Source organism: Mandrillus leucophaeus, unplaced genomic scaffold (genome assembly GCF_000951045.1).
Source record: "Mandrillus leucophaeus isolate KB7577 unplaced genomic scaffold, Mleu.le_1.0 Scaffold621, whole genome shotgun sequence".
NCBI lineage: Eukaryota > Metazoa > Chordata > Mammalia > Primates > Cercopithecidae > Mandrillus > Mandrillus leucophaeus.
In genome coordinates, this window is record NW_012106709.1 from 1,903,533 (window position 1) to 1,909,069 (window position 5,537).

Sequence of the window (5,537 nt, forward strand, 5' to 3'; positions counted from 1 at the left end):
TCGCTTAAGCTCAGGAGTTCGAGACCAGCCTGGCCAACATAGTGAAATCCCATCTCTACAAGAAATACAAAAGTTAGCTGAGGATGGTGGCTCGAGCCTGTAGTCCCAGCTACTTGGAGGGCTGAGCGGGGAGGATCACTTGAGCTCACCAGGCGGAGGTTGCAGTGAGCCAAGACGGCACCACCACACTCCAGCTTGGGTGACAGAGAGAGACCCTGTATCAAAAAAAAATATATATATATATATTTACATTTGTGTATATACATATATTTACATCTGTGTGTGTGTGTGTATATATATATATTTACATTTGTGTATATACATATATTTACATCTGTGTGTGTGTATATATTTACATTTGTATATATACATGTATTTACATCTCTGTGTGTGTGTATATATATATTTACCTTTGTGTATATACATATATTTACATCTGTGTGTGTGTGTGTATATATATATTTACATTTGTATATAAACATTTCTTGGAGAAATGTTTCTGGAAGACAGAGCCAGTGATCACAGGTAAGAATGGATGAGGAAACTTCCTAGAGAGTAAGGTTAGTAGAGGTTTCATAAATGTTTCCTGGGTAAGCGGCAAGTGAGAAGTTTGTTGTTGAAATAGTAGAATCTGACTGTAATTTACAGTTTTTCCCAGCATGGCGAGTGTATTTCTGTACCAATAATGGATCATAATTTCTAAAAGCTCTCATTTTTTGCCTGATAGGCCACCAAAACTCTGATGGTATAAGCTAGTCAGCTTTTCCTTGCCAGCTTATCAGAGAAGGATCTCAAATGCCTGATCTTTTACCATAGCTTGCTGACATTCCCTGACTGAAGACAGAGAGGTAAGAAGCCACAAGAGTTTTCGTGGTGAAGGGAGTTAGTTATGCAGTAATTGCAATAATGTCTTATATGACTGGGCAACCATGGCCAAGGCCTTAACAGCCTTTGACATAGCTATAATGTTTAGAGTGTATTTTTGGACCATGATGTGAAAAGCAGACATTTGTGAAGTTTTTATCAAATGCCAAGGTTATTGGGAATTTGGGAAACTATCTGCCCATGAAACCACATCATACCTTCTTCTCCCCTTGAAACTTGCATTGTCTCTTCCTTATGATTACTTTGGGGCCCTATTATTCCTTTACATGACACCTTGGCCATAATGGATTGGTTTATGAGTGGAAACAGGGACCCACTTGGACCAATCATAAAACTCGACAGCTCCAAATCATACCTCACTGGTACAAAGATTATCATCTGACCTAAGATTGACTAACAAAATCCAGGATTGTTATGCTTGGTAAAAGAAAGTTTGGAAGTTATGAGATGTGAGACTTTGGAGACTTATTTGAAAAATTCAGGTGCTGTGAGAAAGAATCCAACCAACTTGCAAAAAGAAAAGAAATGAATTGTACATAGATGGTGGTAAGTTGACTAGGCACAGTAGCCTCACAATAAACATAATTTAAATGGATACCTTAGCTAAATGACAGGTTTATTTTATGACACGGACCTACAGGATGATTCAAATATAAATGTAGCCACAAATCTTAGATTATGAAATATGACCCATTATATTTACAGACAGAAACACAGAATAAGAGAAGGAAAGTGGCACCAAGATAATAAATACCTCAGTGAAAGAGGCTAGATTTGAGCTTCGAATTATATTGGCAGAGCTCTGATTCCAAACCTCCTGATCTGTTAAGAGAAGAGAACCATAGATTCACCTCTATGGTGGAGTAAAGATGGTCACAAAATCTTTGACACTTTTCCCATTGTGAGATGGAGTCTATGTCTCTTCCACTTGAACGCGGGTGGGCTCTGCGACTGCTCTGATGGATAGAATCTGGTGGAAATGACACTGGCGGTGTCTGGCCTTAAGAAACTGACCGCTTCTGCTTCCTATCACCTGGAACACTAACTATTGAAAGGCAGCTTCTGTGTGAGAGGTATGACTACCCTGAGAGTACCATGTTGTGAGAAGCCAAGGCCATGTGAAGAGTCCATGGAGGATGAGACATTATGTGGAGCAAGAGAGAGACCGAAGAAGACCGAGATGCTGGACAGAGGAGTGAGACATAGGAGCCCTCTTAGAAGTCCATACCCAGCCCCAGTGACTCGGGCTGACAACACGTGAATCAGAAACAAGCTGCAGTCATCATGAATTCCCAATCCAAAATTTTAGGTAAATAGTATAGTTGCTTGGGGACACTAAATGATGGATAGTGTGTTAGGCAGCAATAGATAACAGGAACAGATAGACAACTAGAAAAGGGGTGCTGCCATCACAAAAATCTAAAATATATAGTATGGTTTTTTTGTTCTTTTGTTTGTTTTTTGAGATGGAGTCTCACTCTGTTGCTAAGGCTGGAGTGCAGTGACATCACGTCGGCTCACTGCAACCTCCATCTCCTGGGTTCAAGCAATTCTCCTGCCTCAGCCTCCCAAGTAGGTGGGATTACAGGCACCCACCACCATGCCTGGCTAGTTTTCATATTTTTTTGTAGAGACAGGGTTTCACCATGTTGGCCAGGCTTATCTCAAATTCCTGACCTCAGGTGATCCACCTGCCTTGGCCTCCCAAAGTGCTGGGATTACAGGCATGAGCCACCCCACCTGGCCAATATATAGTATTGGTTTTGGGAATGGACAGTGGGCAGAGACTGAAAAAGCCTCAAGGAAAGTGTTAATGAAGTCTGGAGGACAGAAGGTCATTATTGTGGGTCGGCAGGAACATGACACTTATTGTACAGTGGCAGCAGGTTTAGCAAAACTATCATCTGAGAGATTCTAGAAAATAAAATATAGGCCTAATAAACTGATGGGTTTTGCTAAGTAGATTTCCACATAGAATGTTAAAAGTGTCACCTGGTTCTTTTATCTGTACATGATAAAGTAAGGATGGGGGAAATAAGATAAGAAATAGTTATTCAAATTTTTTGGCAGAATTTAGAGAAAATGTATGGCAACCAGGACTTGTTGGCTTCAAATAGGACTATTTCTCATGTTTTCCTGATGGTGTCTCGCTGTGTTGCTGAGGCTAGCATCAAACTCCTGGCCAATCGCAGTGCTTGACATCCCAAAGTGCTAGGATTACATGGGATTACAGGTGTGAGCCACTGCACCCAGCCTAAGAAAACATTTTTAAAGCCAGAAATAGCCTCCAGGCAGAGATCAAAACCAGGGCAATAAGACAAAGACTCAGGGTAAAAGTTAAATCGAAGCTGCAACTGTAAATCCCTTTGATAAGACTTCTGAAAAATTTAAGATGATGCTTTCTTGGCCCTTTCAGCTAGACAAAATATTTTCTTTTTCTTTTTGTGTTTTTGAGATGGAGTCTCGCTCTTGTCACCCAGACTGGAGTGCAGTGGTGCGATCTTGGCTCACTGCAACCTCCGTCTCCTGAGTTCAAGCAATTCTCCTACCTCAGCCTCCTGAGTAGCTGGGATTACAGGTACCCACCACCACAGCCAGGAAATTTTTGCATTTTTAGTAGAGACGATTTCACCACGTTCACCAGGCTGGCCTCTAACTCCTAAACTCAGGTGATCCACCTGCCTCGGCCTCCCAAAGTGCTGGAATTACAGGTGTGAGCCACTGCGTCTGGCCAGACAAAAGATTTTCTAGGATTTTAAGAGTGTGCCTTACGGGTCTGTCTGTTAAACTAGCAGTTCCCAGCCTCTTTGGCACCAGCCATCAGTTTCATGGAAGACAGTATTTTCAAGGATGAGGTTGGGGCCGGGAGGGGATTAGAGGTGGGCGGATGTTTTCTGGATGAAACTGTTTCACTTCAGATCATCAAGCATTAGTTAGAGTCTCATAAGGAGCATATAACCTAGATCCCTTGCATGCGCAGTTCACAATAGGGTTTGTGTTTCTATGAGATTCTAACGCCACCGCTAATCTGACAGGAGGTGAAGCTCAGGTGGTAATGCGCGCTCACCCGCTGCTCACCTCCTGCTGTGTGGCCTGGTTCCTAACAGGCCATGACTGGTACCGGTCTGCGACCTGGGGGTTGGGGACCCCTTAAGATTCAAATAGTCTTAAAGATATTGTCCCATTTTTAAGCAGCTTTGCAGAGGGCCCAGGGCAGAGAAGAATCTACCTCCAAAAGATTTGCGGCCATGACTTTTATATAACACAACAGATTATAATTTGATACACAAGAAGCCCATGATGTTTTAAAAGAAATTATATCACCTTGGACTTGAAAAGGTCAGAATCAATATCAAATAATAATAAAAAAAAGCCCTTGGACTCCACACCAAACTAGTACAGCCAGGACTCAGAATGAGAAATTTATTCCGCATAAAACAAAGGCTATTTCTTAAGGAAAAAGAGGACTGACTTACAGGACCAAACCAAGACCCCAAAGGTCAGAACCAAAGGAAGCAGAGAATCCTACCAAAGGTTCAGGACCGGGGCCGCATCCAGGAGCTGGCAGCATCCACTGTCTGGATGTCAGTGTTGTTCTGGAGCAGCGACGGCCCTGAGCCTCTTGCTTTCCTCCTTTTAGAAAGGGCGTGTTTACACATTTCCACCCATCATGGTATGTTGGAGTGTATGTGTATCTATGTGTGTGTGCGTGTGTGTGAGTGAGAGAAAGAGAGAGAGAGAGAGAGAGAGAGTTGGGGCAAGATAATTTATTTCTCTATTTCTAGGATTTCAGATTGAGAGGACATGCACTTGAGGAACCAAACCCAAGATTTATTTGTACCTGGATCTGAGATCTGGAACCTTGAGCCTAAGCTTAATAACATAAGGGGATGAGACTTTGGGGGACTGCAGAACATGATTAGCACATTTTCATGTGGGGAGAGTATTGTTTGTGACCACAGGGCAGAGTGTGGCACATCAAAGATGGCCACAAATTCTTTGACATTTCTCCCATTGATAAGTGGGAAGCTTGTGTTCCCCTGCTTAAATCTGGTTAGATTCTGTGGCTGTTTTGATCAATTGAATATGGTCAAAGTGAAGTCGTGCCAGTTTCTTGAACCAGGTTTTAGGCAGTTGGCAACTTTCACTTCCTGTTCCTTGGAACTCTCAGTTTTGGGATCCAGCTACCTCTTGAGAAGTATGATTGTACTGACACTACCATGCCATGAGACGCCCGGCCACGCGGAGGAGGAGGCATCGTGCAGAGAGAGAACCATAGAGAACCCATGTATCATGCATGAGCGAGAGTCATCTTGGAAGTGGATTCTCCAGTCCTAGCTGATGCCTCATGGATTAGCAAGAAACTCAGAATGCATGATGCATAAAACCCCTGAGCAAAATAAACAGGCAGTTTTGAGCCAGTACATTTAGGGTAGCTGATTATACAGCCACAGATGACCAGAACAACTTCTTGGAATTCACTATTTAATCAAAAGCACTTGCTCTTCCTGTCACGAAAATTGTTGGTTATACAAAATTGGAGTTTGTCTGACCTCATGACTTCTGGCCAATAGAATGCAGCAGAAGTGATGTCTCCATTTTGAGCCTGGGCCTCAGGAGGCTCGTGTCCTTCTGCTCTTTCTCTTGGAAGC